General features: G+C 48.6%; 1 protein-coding gene and 1 long non-coding RNA gene across 3 annotated transcripts in view; one reads left to right on the top strand and one right to left on the bottom strand.

Annotated features, from left to right (window-relative positions):
• The window catches only part of LOC142296221 (uncharacterized), a 185,966-nt gene that overhangs the window by 27,579 nt on the left and 138,794 nt on the right, over positions 1-19,593 (bottom strand). Inside the window, exon 1 of one of the 2 annotated variants that reach the window (XR_012751609.1) lies at positions 19,142-19,234. The exons of the other annotated variant lie outside the window; for it this stretch is intronic. This is a non-coding gene — a long non-coding RNA (uncharacterized LOC142296221). Of the gene's footprint in view, positions 1-19,141; positions 19,235-19,593 lie in introns of those variants that run through there. 2 annotated transcript variants of the gene reach the window in all.
• Positions 6,562-19,593, top strand: part of SYNE1 (spectrin repeat containing nuclear envelope protein 1) — a 672,549-nt gene continuing 659,517 nt past the window's right edge. Inside the window, exon 1 of the mRNA XM_075339554.1 lies at positions 6,562-6,664. The gene's annotated coding sequence lies outside the window, so the exon portion shown is untranslated. The remainder of the gene's footprint in view (positions 6,665-19,593) is intronic.

Raw genomic sequence — 19,593 nt, 5'->3', positions numbered from 1 at the left:
ACGCTCCAACCTCTCCACCATGGCCAAGACCAAAGATCTCTGTAAGGAGACCAGGGACTAAATTGTAGACCTGCACAAGGCTGGGATGGACTACAGAACAAAAGACAAGTAGCTTGGTGAGAAAGCAGCAACTGTTGGCACAATTATTAGAAAATAGAAGAAATACAAGATGACTGTCAATCTTACTCAGTCTGGGGTTCCATGCAAGATCTTGCCTCGTGGGGTAAGAATGATTCTGAGAAATGACAGGAATCAGCATGACATGGGAGTACTTGGTCAATGACCTGATGAGAGCTGGGACCAGAGTTTGGAAGATTACCATTAGTAACACACTACCTCGTCATGGATTAAAATCCTGCAGGGCACCTAAGGTCCCCCTGTTCAATCTACCACATGTCCAGGCCTGTTTGAAGTTCACCAAAGACCATCATGTTTCAGATGAGGCATGGGTGAAGGTCATGTGGTCAAATGAGACCAAACTAGAACTTTTTGGTATCAACTTCACTTGCCATGTTTAGAGGAAGAAAAAAAGAAGGATGAGTACAACCTCAAAAGCACCATCCTAACTGTGGAGTGTGGGGATGGAAACATGATACTTTGGGGGTGCTTTTCTGCAAAGGGGACAATATACCTGTGTGTCACCCTGGGCAAGCCAGGGGACACAGGTCACACACCACCGCACCCCACACTCCAGGTAGGCACATCACAGCTAAACTACAAATCCTTGTTGCCTTCCTCCAGGAGTCTGATGATGCACACCAGGGGGTGGGCCAGGCGGTTGGCTCCGCCCACCGAGGAGCTCTCAACTCTGGAGGCGGGGAAAACCAGGCAGTCCAGTGAGGGACATGAAGGAGTAAAGAACAGAGATAGCTCAGGGAGGAGCAGGAGTGAGGAGCTAAGTAGAGGAGTTAAGAAAGTGAAAGTGAAAGTAGAAAAGTGGAAAAGGAGGAAAGCAAGTGAAGTGACAGAAGAGAAAGAAAGCCTGAAGGGTCCAGCTTTGTGTAGGGCCAGATCAGCAAGGTCAGCGACGGCGGTGACTGTCTGGAGGGGGACCGTTTGGAAATTCCTGGAAGGACCCCGTTGGCTGGGTGCCCGGTGGTCTGGAGCAGTGGACTGAAGGACAGTCAGCACCAGGGCAGGGGCCTCTCGGACCCCGGCAAGGCTAGGAGTCGCCAGATTTGCCAAATCCGTCAGTGAAGGGGATGTAGATCCCCCAGCAACCAAGTCCCGATTGAAGGCAACAGCCCAACCTGAAGCAGAGAGACACCGCCACCGCCACGGCACCAGTTTCTCAGGGCCAGCGCCTGCGGGCAAAGTGTAGAGCTCCTCCGGCCCAGATTGCAGCCGGGGAGCGGGTAACCGGAGGGAATCCACCGCTACCACAAGTCAACCATAGGTGCAAGGAAGAGGGACATCACCGTCACCTACCGGGAGTGCAGGTGCAGCCGTCTGTGGGACCGTCTTACCAGCCGTTTGGTTTACCGTACAAACTGTGTCACGTCTCAGGCTGAGTGAGTACCACAGTGCCGCAAGGCACAGCGCTGCCCCCGCGACCCTGCGCCCATCGGGCCCCGCACCTACTTCTTCATCACCGGGCCCCGGGATCACCACCCCTACCCACGGAGGGGCAACACAACACCTGGCTGCTCCGCATCACCATCCCCGGGAGCCCCGTACAGAGCAGCGGTGGTGAAATCACCACAACCGTGGGTGGCGTCACAAACTATAACAATCCTCACACCCAACCACAAACTCCCCTTTTCACTCACGGGCGAGGAGTGTCGCTCGAGAAACCCCAGGATCCGGCCCACAGCTCGAGCCACCACTGAGCAGCTGCCGGACCCGAGCAGAAGGGGTGAGCGCGGTGTGCCGACACCCTCCTCCCCGCCCGCGACACCTGCACCATATTGAAGGGAGGATGGATGGGGTAATATATTGCAAGATTTTGGCCAACAACCTCTTTCCCTCAGTAAGAGCACTGAAGATGGGTCGTGGCTGGCTCTTTCAGCATGACAATGACCTGAAACACACAGCCAGGGCAACAAAGGAGTGCCTCCGTGAGAAGCATTTCAAGGTCCTTTTGTGACCTAGCCAGTCTCCAGACCTGAACCCAATAGAAAATCTTTGGAGGGAGCTGAAATTCAATGCTGCCCAGCAACAGTGTGAAAACGTGAAAGTTCTGGAGATGTGTATGGTGGAGTGGGCCAAAATCCCTGCTACAGTGTGTGCAAACTTGGTCAAGAACTACAGGAAACGTCTGACCTCTGTAATTGCAAACAAAGTTTTCTGTCCCAAATATTAAGTTCTATTTTTCTAAAAGCATACAATGTGATTTTCTGGATTTTTTTACATTCTGTCTATCACAGTTGAAGTGTTCCTACGATAAAAATTACAGACCTCTCCATTCTTTGTAGGTGGGAAAACTTGCAAAATCGTCAGTGTGTCAAATAGGGCTTGTTCTATTGTATGATATGCAATACACTATTAAATATTATATGGTGTCACGGCCAGGTGGACGGGCAGACCCAGGAGGTGGATCCACTGGGCCGAACTCCTAGATGGTAGTAAAGAGTCCGGTAGCTGGAACACTATAAACAGCAGAACAGTCCGTGCACACGAGTATAGCGGAGAAGTCCCTGGGACCACGGAGTCACGGGTGGTAGTCCGGGTGACGCAGCTCAGGTTCGGAAGCCGAGATGACGTTAGGCGGGGTCCGGAACCTTTGGAGCGAGATGACGGGTCACCGCAGGGATCCGAGATGGTGCGGACTGTCAGGATGGCAGATGGACAGCGTTCGGGGTTCAGGATACGGCAGGACTGGATGGCGAGGCAGGCACGGCTCTACAAGAGAGATAGGTGAGTATATGCACAGCGACACCAGGAGACCTGACTCCTAGCTTAGGAAACACGAAGATCAGGCCCCGCCCCCTTGGACAATAAACCCCTTTATACCCTGTACCTGTTTAGCCTCATTTCCTGTTAATGGACGCTGGCCCTTTAAGAAAGGGTCAGTGACCGCGCGCGCGCCCTAATGCGCATGCGCGCGGCTCGGGTGCCAGAAGCCAGGGAAGGAAGCTGAGAGGAGGACGCAGGGGAGCCGGCCAGGGCCTGGGAAGCCGTCGGGCGCCGGGATCGGAGACCAGGGGGCCTGGGAAGGACGGGCCCCGGAGGCTGGGGAGCGGGGAGCGTGGCAGGTGAGCCGGGGAGCGGGACTGAGGACCCGGGGAGCGGAGCAGAGGACCCGGGGAGGGGAGCCGAGGACCCGGGGAGCGTGACATATGGCCATACCTCCATGTAGTGTTCACAACCTATTTTTTTGTTAATATCTCATATTCAGTGCCATTACTTTCCCGTTTGATGTGTGTGGCTTGCGTTGCATCTGTGTGAGTAGTTTTCGTGCTGTGTATTTATGTGATCTGGGTGGTGTATTGTGTGTGGTATGTGTATCCTGTGTATATGTATGCTTCGTGTGTGTTGTGTGTGTGGTGTAAATGGTATGTGCGTAAGTGATGTATATGTTTATGTGGTGTGTGTGTATGTGGTGTGCATCTGTATTTTGTGTGTGTATGTGGTTAGGTGCATGTGGGTTTATGTAGTGTACATTTGTATTGTTTGTGTATGTGGTGTTTGTATGTGGTATGTATATGTAGTGTGCGTGTAAGTGGTGTGTATATGTAGTGTGCATATGTATTTTGTGTGTATGATATGTGTGTATGTGGTGTTTATGTATGTGGTGTGTGTTTATGTAGTGTGTGCATACGTGGTTTGTTTCTGGTCTGTATATGTATTTGGTGTGTGTGTATGTGGTGTGCATGTATATTTTGTGCAAGAGTGGACATGGACAGAAGAGGGCCCCTGTGCAGGAACAATATATGGGCCCTTTGCAGCGCAATAGCTCATCATAATGCACAATTTCTCTTGCTTTGAAGGTAGAAAAGGGACCCCCTTACCAGTTTCGCCCCTGTGTGGCTACACAGGTTGCACCAATGGTTTGTCCGCCCTTGAGTTTGTGTGTATGTGGTGTGTGTGTATGGGGAGTGTATGTGGTGTGTGTATGTGAAGTGTATGTAGTGCATGGGAAGCGTATGTGTATTGTATGTGATGTGTGTATGTGGTGTGTGTATATGTATGTGGAGTGTGTGTGTGTATGTGGTGTATGTATGTGGCTACGCAGGTTGCACCAATGGTGTGTCCTGCCCTAATTTTGTGTGTGTGAGTATGGTGTGTATATGTGGAGTGTTTGTGTATGTGGAGTGTGTATGTGGTGTTTATATGTGGAGTGTATGTGGTGTATGCAGTGTGTGTATTTGGTGTGTTTTGTGTTGTGTGTATGTTGTGGAGTGTGTATGTGAAGTGTATGTGGAATTTATGTGTATGTGGTGTGTGTAGTGGTGTACATAGTGCGTGTATGTGGAGTGTATTTATGTAGAATGTGTTGTGGTGTGTGTATATGGAGTATATATGGCATGTTTATGTGGAGTGTATGTGTTATGTGTGTGTATGTGGAGTGAGAATGTGGCATATGTGTGTGTCATTGTGGTTATATGGACTTGGAGTGTATATGGAGTTATGTGGTGTGTTATGTGTATGTGGAGTGTATGTGTTATGTGGTGTGTGTTGTGTGTATGTAGAGTATGTGGTTTGTGTTGTGGTATGTCTTGTGGTGTATGTAATACCTGTATATGGTGTGTATGTGGTGTGTGTGTATTTGGAGAGTATGTGTTATGTGGTCTGTGTGTGTGTATGTGGTGTGTGTATGTGGAGTGTATGTGTTATGTGGTGTGTGTTGTGTGTATGTAGAGTATGTGGTTTGTGTTGTGGTATGTCTTGTGGTGTGTGTATGTAATACCTGTATATGGTGTGTATGTGGTGTGTGTATTTGGAGAGTATGTTGTATGTGGTCTGTGTGTGTGTATGTGGTGTGTGTATGTGGAGTGTATGTGTTATGTGGTGTGTGTTGTGTGTATGTAGAGTATGTGGTTTGTGTTGTGGTATGTCTTGTGGTGTGTGTATGTAATACCTGTATATGGTGTGTATGTGGTGTGTGTATTTGGAGAGTATGTTGTATGTGGTCTGTGTGTGTGTATGTGGTGTGTGTATGTGGAGTGTATGTGTTATGTGGTGTGTGTTGTGTGTATGTAGCGTATGTGGTTTGTGTTGTGGTATGTCTTGTGGTGTGTGTATGTAATACCTGTATATGGTGTGTATGTGGTGTGTGTATTTGGAGAGTATGTTGTATGTGGTCTGTGTGTGTGTATGTGGTGTGTGTATGTGGAGTGTATGTGTTATGTGGTGTGTGTTGTGTGTATGTAGAGTATGTGGTTTGTGTTGTGGTATGTCTTGTGGTGTGTGTATGTAATACCTGTATATGGTGTGTATGTGGTGTGTGTGTATTTGGAGAGTATGTTGTATGTGGTCTGTGTGTGTGTATGTGGTGTGTGTATGTGGAGTGTATGTGTTATGTGGTGTGTGTTGTGTGTATGTAGCGTATGTGGTTTGTGTTGTGGTATGTCTTGTGGTGTGTGTATGTAATACCTGTATATGGTGTGTATGTGGTGTCTGTATTTGGAGAGTATGTTGTATGTGGTCTGTGTGTGTGTATGTGGTGTGTGTATGTGGAGTGTATGTGTTATGTGGTGTGTGTTGTGTGTATGTAGAGTATGTGGTTTGTGTTGTGGTATGTCTTGTGGTGTGTGTATGTAATACCTGTATATGGTGTGTATGTGGTGTGTGTGTATTTGGAGAGTATGTTTTATGTAGTCTGTGTGTGTGTATGTGGAGTGTATTTATGTAGAATGTGTTGTGGTGTGTGTATATGGTGTATATGTGGCATGTATATGTGGAGTGTATGTGTTATGTGTGTGTATGTGGAGTGAGTATGTGGCATATTTGTGTGTCATTGTGGTTATATGGACTTGGAGTGTATGTGGAGTTATGTGGTGTGTTATGTGTATGTGGAGTGTATGTGTTATGTGGTGTGTGTTGTGTGTATGTAGAGTATGTGGTTTGTGTTGTGGTGTGTGTATGTAATACCTGTATATGGTGTGTATGTGGTGTGTGTGTGTATTTGGAGAGTATGTTGTATGTGGTCTGTGTGTGTGTATGTGGTGTGTGTATGTGGAGTGTATGTGTTATGTGGTGTGTGTGTTGTGTGTATGTAGAGTATGTGGTTTGTGTTGTGGTATGTCTTGTGGTGTGTGTATGTAATACCTGTATATGGTGTGTATGTGGTGTGTGTGTATTTGGAGAGTATGTGTTATGTGGTCTGTGTGTGTGTATGTGGTGTGTGTATGTGGAGTGTATGTGGTGTGTGTTGTGGTGTATCACAATATACGTATTAACCCTCTATAGACTGCCTAGTATAGTGCACGGACTGGTCCACGGTGCTCAGTTATGTAATACTGTAGTGGAGCAGGTTCGCTGTCCTAGTGGAAGCGGCTGAATGTGACAGAGCAGCAGAGAGCCTCCTCCTCCTCCTCAGTCTCTGCCTCCTCCTCAGCCTCTGCCTCCTCCTCAGTCTCTGCCTCCTTCTCAGCCTCCTCACTCCCTCCTCAGTCTACACTGAGGACACATTACTACAGAGTTACTGCTGCAGGAGACACCGGGGAGCAGGCGCCTGGCAGAGGAGCTGACGGAAGGATGCTGTGCTCATTCCTGGCTGGAGGTGAGTCCGGGCAGACATGGCAGGAGGAGGGAGCCTTGTGCTCCTGTGCCCCAGCATCCATGTCCGTAGTGCAGGGCACTGTGTGGCTGATCAGGTAGCAGTGTACAGCTTCTATTTATGCAGTGCAGGGGTATATGTAGCCAGTAACCCTAATACATGTAGGCCAGGAGCTCTGCATGTATGCCAGGTGCATGGCACAGGGATGAGCATGTCTGGCATTACATGGGCACTGACTGCCCCGGACTAGTAGTTGTTGTACTTGGTTACTAAGGAGCTGGGCTATCTAACAAGCACAACACAGGAGGGGATGAAGAAATACAATGGAGGAGGAGGGAGAAGCAGCAGGGGGTGAAGGAATCCCTGGGATTACCAGTCACTGGGCTACACAGGCTGGTAGAGGTGAGGGCATATGGCTGCCACCAGAATGTGTGCTATCATCTGGGATGTTTTATGTGCTCAGAACTGATGACATAAATCTTCTGCCATTGCTGTAAGCCTTTCTATAGAGATGTCCTTCCTAATTCTGCATTGTAGGCAACCCCCAGTGCCAACCGTGGCACCCTTCCATGCGGGTGACTTTAGGAGCAGATATTATCATCATGAAGTATTGTTACACATACATAGTTACATAGGTTGAAAAAAGACCTAGGTCCATCTAATTCACCCTTCCTCCACCAATTCTACATTTTGTCTTGAAGTCATTTATAACCAACAATGTTGTGTGCACTGTACTTTATTCCATTTTACACTATGCATTCAGAAGAAATATGAGAACCTTTCATGCTCTGAGCTTTCCCTAGGCTGACGACGCTTCCACACCTCTGAAGAATGACCTGCTGCATTCCCCGCTGACCCTGCTCACATTCATGACCCGTATGTCACCGTCACCTTAAACTGCCTATTGGACCTAATATGGGTTGGCCAATGCTGAGAACATTTTTTTAGGCAAGGATGTTTTTATGTTCAATGTATTTTTATTGAAAGTATAAAATAGAATAACAGAAAATAGAAGCAATATCATTTGTATAGTAATGAGACCAAGTATTACACAGAGGTCAAATTGACTCCTCATCCTATCATCTAGATCAAGGGTTAATAAACAACCCCTTAATTACTACAAAAAAAATACTCATAAATTTGTGGCAACATTCAGATTGCCCAATAACAATAAAGGGGTTCCCAAAAGCTAATGGTATACAAATAAGAGCTGAGTAGTTTATATGCCCCAGTATCCAGATTCCAATTCCAGCCTAAAAGATTATGTTAATGTTATGTCTTCTTTTGGGAACCTAAAAATCTAGGGGAAACTAGTGTGTCGCCCAGGGAAGGGGTACTCGGTCCCGGGCAGCTGCAAACGGGAATGTCACTTCGTGTGGCCGTTGCCCGGTCCCATGCCCTGGGGACGCTTAATAAAAAGGGGGTAGTTACAGGGGATAATAGAGTTCATGTTCGTGACGCCACCTGCGGGTTGCGGTTAATAATGGAGAACCGCCGCTGCTCAACGTGGGTACTCCCAGGGATGGTGGTAGTGGCAGCTATGGTGGTAGGCCCTCCGCAGGTAGGGCTGTGCCTGGGAGATGTATGGTGTATAATGATGGTGACCACACCAGGTTAACTTTAACAGTCTCTACTCACTGTGGACCCTGGACGGCTGGTTCTGGTCCCTGTATTGCCAGTGACAGATAGTGACTCAGGTTGCTCTTTCCCCGCCACTCTCAGTGTAGTTGAGACCGCGAAGCTTGGAACTTTGGGGGTGCCCCGGGTGTGATACAGCGGTCTGTCTGTTTGCCTGGCAGTGCGGACCCTGCGGGGAGGTAAGTGTCCGAACCCCGATTCTACTTTACTGCTGATGCCCCCGGATCTGTAGGTCAGTGAGGCCCCTGGAGAGGAGAGCCCTCACCGTTCAGGTATTTGCCAAACAGTCTAAAACTTGCGCTTGACCTAGGGCCCTGTGCCCCGTACGTGCCCAGATTTCAGTAGGGCTCCCTCGTACCGTCCCTGGAGTCTCGACTCCTGCCCAGTGGTACTCGCTTGCCCTGGCTGGCAATCTGACTTCCGAGCTCCTGAGTCACCGGTACACAGACCTACCTAGAGGCACGTCTGCTCTCCTCACTACATTCTGACAGACTGCTTCCTGTTCTCTCGCAGACTGGCCTGCCCCCTCCCACCAGGTGGTCTAGTCCCTGGGTTCGCTTTGTCCTCCAAGAGGATGTAGTTCTCTGTAGTGCCCTGAGGGTCTCAGGGGCGCTACACTAGCATTAAGTATGTAGAGAAAAGAGACATGTAAGAAACCATAAGAAAAAAAAAAAGGGGGGGGATCAAGAAAAATAGGTACCAGAGAGAGCGTTCGAGGGAAAACAGGGGAAGGGACGTGGTGGGGGGGGGAGGGGAAGGTTAGAGGGTCCTCCAACGTCTACCAATCAAGCAGTACTTCACTCTGTCTTAGATATCTCCAACCAATTCTTCACAGCGCCCATCCAGGCCCTGACAAACAGAATCAGGACTCTTAAAACAATTTATGAAAATCCGGGGAGTCCCTAAACAGTATCCACTCACTCCAGGTCCTACAGGCAAGGATGTTTTTAAAATAACTAACAAAAGTATCAAAATAAAATAAATAAATTAAATGAATGAATAGCCTCACCGTCGGTGACCTCAATGGAGCCATTGCAGACTACTCTGGAGGTCTGCGCCGGTTTCAATAGATATACAGTATGTGTGGTCCGGATGTCATCAGGACAGCTGAAGCCTGTGATTGGTGCCACAGAGAGGTTATCTAGAGGAGCGTCAACCTCTTGCATGTATTGTCATTATACATAAAGCCCTCCTCTCCGCTGCTGCTCCTTCCTTATCTAAGGGTGCTTTCACACTTGCGTTGTTTTCCTTCCGTTACAATCCGCCCTTTTGGAAAACAGCGGAATCCGTTAACGGATTCCGCTGTTTTCCATAGACTTGTATGGATGACGGATTGTGCCAAAAGGACCTGCGTTGCTTCCGCTGGGCGACGCTCCGTTTTTTTTTTAAATCACAAACTTTATTTTGTCTTGCGGTGGCCGAACGTTTAGCTGAGCGCCCGCCCGCCGGCAAGTGACAGCGCTCAGCTGAGTGCCCGCCCACCGACATGCCCGCTGGCAAGTGACAGCACTCAGCTGAGCGCCCGCCTGCCAGCATGCCCGGCCGCTGGCAAGTGACAGCGCTCAGCTGAGCGCCCGCCCGCCTGCAAGCCCGGCCGCTGGCAAGTGAGAGCGCTCAGCAGAGCGCCCGCCAGCATGCCCGGCCGCTGGCAAGTGACAGCGCTCAACTGAGCGCCCGCCGGCATGCCCGGCCGCTGGCAAGTGAGAGGGCTCAGCAGAGCGCCCGCCTGCCGGCATGCTCGACCGCCGGCAAGTGACAGCGCTCAGCTGAGCGCCCGCCAGCTGACATGCTCGGCTGCCAGCAAGTAACAGCTGATCGTTCACAATAGTCTGCTGCCGGTAAAACTGTAAAGAAGAAGAAAAAAAGATTTCCCTTGTTTTGTACGATCCGTAGCATCCGTTGTGCCACTATATGCAACGCATCCGTTGCATCCGTCACACAACGCAATGCTACGGAATCCGTCTAACGCAAGTTTGAAACTAGCCTAAGATTGCAAGTCACTTTCTTCATGTCCACAGTGGCTGGCCACAGCAGAATCATGGGGGGCACTGTGACACTCCTGCCATTCTCTGCCCTTGGATTGACAGGGCCCTCGACTCATTGTCGCTGGGGCATCCCACACCAATAGAATGGCAGGGGAGCTATAGTTCAAACTTACCACAGCTCTCCCCATGAAGAAAATGGGTACCCATCTCAGATACAGTAGTAGCAGCCACAGAGTCGAGGCCATTAGGTGTAGTGACTAAGCATTAGAATTGTGTAGTCACATTAACTATGGAGGACGTGGTGGTTCGCTTTAAAGGGAGTCTGTCAGCACAGAATGACTGTCCATACCAAGTACAGGTGCCCTGTGCACCCTTGGTGTGGCCAAACATTTAGAGAAATCTGTCACCCCCAAAATGTATTTTAAATTGGCTATACAGTTTTGCATAGGACTTAGCCCCTATAAAAACCATACTAGCATTGTATGTGTTACTGGTATCTGAGAGAATAACTTCTAACTGGTATGCAAGTGAGAAGGTTACGGTGCCCCCTGTTTGGCCAAGAGTTTGGTTCTCCGTTACAACTCCTGAATAGCATATTGGGACCTTCCCCATGTCTGATTGACAGTGCCGGTTTCCCAGAGTTGCAGTGTATGAATACCGCCAGCTAATGTACGCTTTTGCACTGCCTTTTCACTACCGTGCACGCTCACAGTGGCTGGGCACATTCTTCTCCTTGCCTTCATTGTGGTAATGCTGCTCACTGTACTAATACACCCAGTATTGTAGCAAGCGGCTTCAGAGGAGAAGGAGTTTCTACAGCCGCTCTCTACACCTCCATAAGGCTACGTTACTGAAAGCTATGTTCACACCACCATCAGTTATGCCACAAATCCATTTTGGACATTAATTGCTTTTATCTGTTCCTAACAATTGAATAGATAAATAAAACATCAAAATGCAAGTGTATAAGTTGCCTTATTTTGTTCCCTTCTGTCTTAACTATATGAATCAGTGCCTGGCTGCACTATTGCAGTCAGGTGTATATTTCTGCACTCTGTGGCAGTGCATTTTCAGTGCCTAGTTTGTGTCCTTTATAACTTCCTTTTAACTGCTGCTTGGCAAGATCTGTACACTATATTCATGCAGTCAGTGTACAGGACTTTCTATGCCTGCTCCCTACTCCTGTACATACTGAGGGGAAATGCTATACTGAGACTGTTTAAATATAATGTAGTGATCTTGCTGAGCAGCAGTTGAAAGGAGCTTCTAAAAGAGCATGACATGGGCAGTACAGTATTTAGTAGAGAGGGAGGCGACATAAGATAATAAAGTATATTATAAAAATGAATAACATTGCCTGGAGAATAATTAAAGGAAATAATAGTTTAGTTGCTATTTAAACTTGGAATTATCATAAAATCTGTATTGATATCTTACATCAATATGTTTCCTAGTTAGTACAATGTAAATCAATTCTTCTGCAGTTATTGTAATGTCAGGCTCTTGTGTACAGAAATGGTAAAACTGCAGCCAGAATATAATGAATAATTTACCTAAATCACTAATACTAATAGTATAGTAACCAGTGTTTACTGTACATGATATTAACAATAATAAGTATTTCGGGTAAAAAACCAAGGCTGAAAATGTCCTGATTTGTAGCACTATATTGTAAATTGTGTTGTGGATTACGACAACGTGGGCCTCATTTATTTATTTCTTTGATCATAGTAACCAATCACAGCACAGCTTTTATTTACAGTTGTAGTAAAATGATAGCTGCACCATGATTGGTTGTATGGGCAACAAACACAGTTTTGATAAATCTGCAGAATAAGGTCTTAAGGCCCTGTCACACACAGAGGTAAATCTGTGGCAGATCTGTGGTTGCAGTAAAAGTGTGGACAATCAGTGCCAGGTTTGTGGCTGTGTACAAATGGAACAATATGTCCATGATTTCACTGCAACCACAGATCTGCCAAAGATTTATCTCTGTGTGTGACAGGGCCTTTAGTGTTTAGTGCAGTGATGTAGTTGCAGCAGACTGCTGTCAGTTTGCTGGTACAAGGTAGAAATGATCAGATAGCGCTTCAGTTATTGCTTCAGCTTTCGTTAGGTGCCAGTAGGTTGCCATCATAGCCAGAGACAATGATGGGCCAGAGGCCAGACATCAGGGCTGCCAGCCATCCTGGACTGGAGGGGGTCCTTCCAGATGGAGGAGCTTGTGCTGATCATTTTGATTGTACATTGCCATTATATCAGATTTGTGGCTAGATATCACTTATCATCTGTGGTTTTTACCGGTTTTACAATTTGTCAATATACAAATGTTAGCTGTTGCTAATGCCTATGTGACTAGTAAGTGTCCTGTCCGTGTTATCTGACAGGTATATATAATACGTGGCGATACACAATTGGACAAGTAAATGCAAAATCACAGTAGTAATTCCCCTATTCAGACATAAAAAGTTCAATAAAGTTTATTAGAATAAAATTAGAGGGAACCTGTTAGGTCCAATATGCAGCTAGAACCACGAGCAGTCCTGGGTGCATATTGCTAATACCTGCCTAACCGTCCCTGTATACACTAGCATAGATAAAGAGATCTATAGAAAAGTATTTCTAAAGATTCTTTATAATATACTAATGAGGTCAGAGACTAGTCATGAGGGCGTTACTTCCTCCGACTAGCTGTCCTCTTAGGCCGGGGCCACATGGGGCACTAGTGCAATCCTCGCATGACACTCGGCTCATGCTGGCAGTACAGCGGGAGTTGAGTGTCGTGCGAGTGTCACTGTGACTGAGGACCTCAGCTGCGGGGGGAGGGCCGACACTGAGAAGGGGAGGAAAGGGTTTATCTCCCTCTCTCCTCCGTAGCCGGCTATTGCGATTCTCGTCCTGCACTCGCGGTACACCGGTGTACCGCGACTGCAGTGCGATTTTTCTCTCGCCCCATAGACTTGAATGGGTGCAAGAGAAACCAGGAACACATTACAGTCACAGCATGCTGCGATTGTCTTCTCGGTCCGATTAGGGCTGAGAAAATAATCACTCGTGGGTGCTGACACACAGGCTAAAATTGGTCCGAGTGGAATGCGGTGTTTTGTGCATTCTACTCGCACTGATTTTCATGCGTCTTAGTCCTTAGCATGTTAGTACGCCCACAGGGGTGTGCTAACATGCAATACAATGCCCAGCGTTATCAGCGGTGATGCGCGTACCTGTATCCGTGGTGAACACTGAGCTGAATGTCCCACACTTCCAGTCATGCGCAATAGACCTGTCTGAAGCTGTGACGCGTACACCCGGCTTCATACTGCGCATGACCAGAAGTGCGAGGCATTCAGAAGAGCGGACACAGGTACACGCGTCACTGCTGGTGATGCTGCATTGGATAGCATGTTAGCACGCCCGTGTGAGTGTACTAACATGCTAAGAGGGCGGCTAGTTGGGGGAAGTAACGCCCTCACGACTAGTCTCTGGCCTCATTAGTATATTATAAAGAATCTTTAGAAATACTTTCTGCAGATCCCTTTATCTATGCCAGTGTATACAGGGACGGTTAGGCAGGGATTAGCAATATGCACACAGAACCCATATACAATTGCTTTTATAAAAGTTGTAACAAATAACAAATACATACCTGTCATTGCTATAATCCTTGTACCAATCCTAAACCCTATTGATGAGGACCTGTCACCAGGTCAATGGCCAGATTTTGCTCTTGTTTTATTCCTGCTGCTCCCCTGAGCAGAAATGAGAAGATCGATCCGCGGCTTTCCTGAAATTGGCATTTTCACGCAAATTCGAACACTTTGTGATTCCATTTGCGGTTTGCAAAAGAAAAAACTTGCCCTGAGGCATGAAATAGTGAACTAATGTGGCCTCCCCATAATGTCCTTCAGCTATGAGATCTAACAAATCCTTTCTACAGTGGTGGTCAGTGCCTAGGCCATCACAGATCTGTGGTTCCCACTAGGGCCAGCGTTAGCACCCGACACACATGGGCAAATGCCGGGGCCCCTGGACAGCAGGGGGGCCCACTCGCCGTCTTCTGTATTGCGGGCCCCGGGCTGAGTTCCGGTGACTGCAGTGCTTGGGCTTGCAGCCGCACTATCCTGGATCCTGAATAGTGCAGTTGTCGGCCCTTTAATTCACACTGGCACATAGCAATCACTGCTGAATGCTCCGTGCTCTTCCTGTATTGAAATTCATCTGTGGTCAGAGCTACCACCCATGTGCTCCAGTCCCACAGATGAAGAGGAGCCGCAGCGCAGCTCCAGCCAGGTCTTCAGAACACTGAGCACAGCGTATGTATACACTCTATGGCCTCCCGCTCCACCCCATCTGACCTGTATGGAGCCCCCTCCACCTGAGCTGTATTTTCCACCCCCCCCAATCCGTATGGGGCCCCCATCATCTGAGTTGTATGTTTCACCCCCCCGATCTGTATGGGCCACCACTCCGGAGCTGTATGTTCCACCCCCCACCCGATCTGTATGGGGCCTCTCAAAGCAGTAGGTGCCCCCCTTGAGCTGTATGAGACCTCCAGAGGCATATGTGCTGCCACCCCAGAGCCGTATGCACTGCCACCCCGAAGCTATATGCGCTGCCGCCCCAGAGCTGTATGTGCTGTCCTCATAGCCGTATGCGCTGCTCTCACAGCTGTATGCACTGCCCTCAGAGCCGTATGCGCTGCCAACAGATCCGTATGTGCTGCCACCCCAGAGAAAAACGATGCTGCCCCCAGAGCCGTATGCGCTGCCACCCCAGAACCGTATGCACTGCCACCCCGAAGCTGTATGCGCTGCCGCCCCAGAGCTGTATGTGCTGTCCTCAGAGCCGTATGCGCTGCCCTCACAGCCATATGCACTGCCCTCAGAGCCGTATGCGCTGCCAACAGATCCGTATGTGCTGCCACCCCAGAGCCGTATGTACTGTCACCTGAGAGCCGTATTCACTACCACCTTAGAGCCGTATGCGCTGCCACCCCAGAGATGTATGCGCTGCCACCCCAGAGACGTATGCGCTGCCACCCCAGAGCCGCATGTTCTGTCACCCTGGAGCCGCATGTTCTGTCACCCCGGAATCGTATGCGCTGCCACCCCAGAGCCTTATGTTCTCTCACCCCCAGCCGTATGTGCTGTCACCCCAGAGCCGTATGTGCTGCCACCCCAGAGCCGTATGGGCTGCAACCCCAGAGCCGTATGCGCTGCCACCCCAGAGCTGTATGGGCTGCCACACCGGAGCTGTATGTGCTGCCACCCCAGAGCTGTATGGGCTGCCACACCAGAGCTGTATGTGCTGCCACCCCAAAGCCGTATGTGTGGTCCCAAAGAGCTCTATGCCACCCATCCCAGTAATGTGTATGCCCCACAGAGTTGTATGCTACCCCAGTAATATCTATGCCCCTCAGTAATATGTATGCACCTCGGTAACATGTATGCCCCCCAGTAATGTATATGCCCCAAGCACGTTCCTGTCATTTATATACGGTAGCCCCCAGCCCCTCCTGTGATGTATACACAGCATCTGTGTGTGGCCGTGTCTGTTAGTGACGGCCATCATGCAGCACAGCCACATGCCCGCGAGGAGCTGGACGAGAGACAAGCGGGGAGGAGAGTGATGCTGCTGCCAGCTTCCCTATGTTAATAATATCTCTAATGTGTATGTATGTATGATGTGTATCTATGTATGTCAGTGTATATGACTGTATATAGATTTATGTCTGTATACCTGTGTATGTGTGTCTGCTTGTGCAGGAGGCCCACTGAGACTCTTTCGCCCATGGCCGACAAAAGCCTGGAGCCGGCCCTGGTTCCCAGCAGAGCACAGTTTGTACGGCCGAGTCATTTTCTATCTCCAGAGTCACAGGGTGTAGTCCTCTCTCTCTTTCTCTCTTTCTTTTAGGCTTCTGCCACACTCACGTGAAATTCACGCACGTGCCGAGAGACACGTATTTTCCCTGCGTGTTGCGTGCAGGTAAGTACGTGTCTCTGGTACGTGCGTGACACGTGTGTTCTACGTGTGCTATCCGCGATAGCACACGTAGAATCAGTAATTATTATACTCACCTGGTCCTCCCTGCTGTCCGCGCTGCTGTCCGTGGTGCTGATCCTCGGTCTCCAGCCCTCCCGTCTCCCCGCTGCTGCTGCTGCCAGGCATTGAAGTGAATATTCAATGAGAATAATGAGCGGCGGTCGGCAGCAAGAGGCAGCAGCGGCAGAGCCAGGAGGGCTGGAGAAGGTGAGTTAATGTTTTGTTTTTTTTTCACTGACATGTGTGTTTTCTCCGGCGCGTGTCACACGGGACCGCATCTACACTACACCCGTGTGGTACGGGTGCGGGCCGTGTGACACCCGTGCTGCGGGAGAAATCACTGACATGTCAGCGCTTTGAAAAACGCACACACGTACAAACGCACACGGACACACGTTCCGTGTGGTTTTACGTGTGTGTGCCTGCTACAATAGGGTAGCATTGGTTAACGTGTCTCCGTGCCGCCGGTACGTGTAAAAAATGACAAACACGTGCCGGCAGCACGGATGTGTGTCGCAGGCCTTAGCTGTAGTGTTGGCTTTTTGATCAGCGGGATCCTTTCTTTTTCCTACTTTCTCTCTCTACTATAAAGCGTAAGCTTTTTATAGTCAGTGAGGTTCCCTCTCTCTCCTCCCCACATGTATTTTCTGAGCAATTGCAAGCTTTCCAGTATTGAAATTTGCCCAAATTTATTTGACACAAATCACATTTTTGGGGAAAATTTTTCAAAACATGCAAATACAAATTTCAAGCGATCCATACATACAGATGTATGGATCTCTTGAAATTTGTATTTGCATGCTTTGACAAATTTTCCCCAAAAATGCTCAAGAATACAGACTCCTGAGCATTCTATTATTCAAATATATACACTACTCACAAACAGTTAGGGATATTTGGCTTTTGGGTGAAATTTTAGACTAGTCCTAAAATTCACTCTAACCATTTCATGTGAACTTAATGTGACCTTCTCTAAACTTTTGAATGCACATGTCCAACTGTTTAATATTTCAGTACTTTTTGCATAACTTGTTCTCTAAAAAATAGCTAAATGGCAGAATTCACAACAGGTGTTTAATCCATGAATTGCACAATACATTTTGGGGTTCAATTAGAATTGATATTTAAAGAGTCTTCCTTATCATTCTTTTCACATTTATACATCATGAGACCAAGACGACACCTAACAATTGATCAGCATCACCTTGCCATTAGAAGGCTTTAAGGAGGATGTTCTCAGATGGAAGTGGCCTCTGAGCTTAGAGTGTCAGAATGTCATCAGCAGCTTGCAACAGAGATACAGAGAGACTGGAAGAGTGATAGAGTGGATGTCCTTCTGCCACATCCCACACTGATGACTGCTTCATTATGAATAATACCCTTTGGAACCAAATGACGAATGCCAAACAACTCCAGGCACATTTAATGGAGGTGAGAGGCATGCAAGTGTCACGTCAGACCATTTGAAACCATTTACATCAGTGTGTTCTGCATGCTTGACGACCTGCAAGGGTACCTGACCACAGCACGAGGCACAGGCGTCATTGTCTTGAATGGGCCAGTAAGTATCAATGCTGGATGAGGGACCAGTGGGCCTCAGTGCTGAGCAGAAATGATGGCCGCCAACGATGTTGGAGATATCATGGAGAACGCTATGCATCAGCCACTGTTGTCACCAGATGAGCCTTTGGTGGTGGTGGTGTTACAGTGTGGGCAGGTGTGTCTAATCAATATGGAACTGCCCCACACTTTGTGATTGGTACAGTGACAAGCCCCTACTACTTGAATAACATAATTAATCCAGTCATTGTGCCTCCACATGAACAAAACAGGCCTAATGTTATCTTCATGGATAACAGGCTTATAACTCTGTACTGCACAACCTCAATGACTTGAGGGCCACCTTCAAGAAGAGTGGGATGCCATCCTCAGCAGGCAATAACTCCACTTGTGAACAGCTGGAGATGTCATTGTCAACCTGGAATTGATGTTTAAGGCCTCATGACAAGTTATTGAGACATTAACATTGGGGGGTATAACCAGCACTATTGTTGGCTTTTGTTTCAATAAATTGATTGAGATGAGGAAATCACCATTGCTGCTTCTACTTAAATGCCCTACTTCATGATAAAATATCACTGCAACGTGAACTTTATACGTTTTACGTAAATTTAACCAGAAATCCAAATATCTTAGTAGTGTATACAGTATATATACGTTAAGGATGGAGTCACACTTGCGTGTGACTCGTGCAAGTATCGGATCGCACTCCCCGGACCGGCTGGCTTCTCTTCTGCCAGAAGCGGCTCCGCAGTATGCATTTCTATGATGCTGACCCTCTGACAGGAGAGCCAAGGCCAGTCCGGACAGTGCGATCCGATACTTGCACGAGTCGCATGCGTCCTCAGGTTGCTTTGTATTGTGTTATCCTGTAAGTAACGCTCCCTTGTACAGACGATTAAAATTAGCATTGAAAATAAAAGGCTCGGGGCTTGGCCTGGACATGGCGCCGACAGGACGCATACTGTAAGAGCTCCACATTAACGGCTGCAAACACTGCCATCCATTAGCAATCACAGGTGACCACCGGGGTCAGATGAGAGGGAAAGCAGGTCTCCGGTCACAGACGCCTGTCAGAGGGACTTCCAGCCGCGGGAGGCAAGGTATTGTGCCATATCTGACTGAGCCTCAGCGTCCTCCCAGGCCTGTAATGGCGACCGGGACGCGTGCTGCTGCGACCCGGCTGTCACAACCTGAGCGCTCTCCTGCTTCCCCCGCTCGCTCTGAACAACACCCGGGTGAGAAGCTACGGACTGACCTGTCACCGCGGGTTCCTGGACGGATGGCTCCTGAAGAAAGCACCGGAGACCGGCCTGTGATGGATGATGGGGGAGGGGTGAGCAGTGGGGAGCTGGTTGCAGGGCGCGCTTCTCCCCCTGAGTCATCACAAAGCAGAGGATCTCCTGTCTCCCTTCCTGACTGCTCCAGCTCACCAGGTACCCTGCGGTCGTCCCCTGCCCCACAATACTCATATACCTCGGCAGCTGGCTCAGGAGAGGCTGTGACACAAAACAACAGCTTGCTCACCCTCCCCTGCCATGGAGGGGAGAATACAGCTACTCCCCTGCAAAACTATGGGGAAGGCCAAGGCTCAAAAATGTCAGCTTTAAGGCTATGTGCGCACTTACCGGATTTTGCCGCGGATTTTTTGCGGTTTTGCTGCATGTTTCGCTGCAGAAAATGTTCATAACATCTCTGCAGTGAATCCCC

This window comes from Anomaloglossus baeobatrachus, chromosome 3, assembly GCF_048569485.1.
Source record: "Anomaloglossus baeobatrachus isolate aAnoBae1 chromosome 3, aAnoBae1.hap1, whole genome shotgun sequence".
Taxonomy (NCBI): Eukaryota; Metazoa; Chordata; class Amphibia; order Anura; family Aromobatidae; genus Anomaloglossus; species Anomaloglossus baeobatrachus.
The sequence above is the reverse complement of the archived record's forward strand: the minus strand, read 5'-3'. Positions and strand labels throughout refer to the sequence as shown.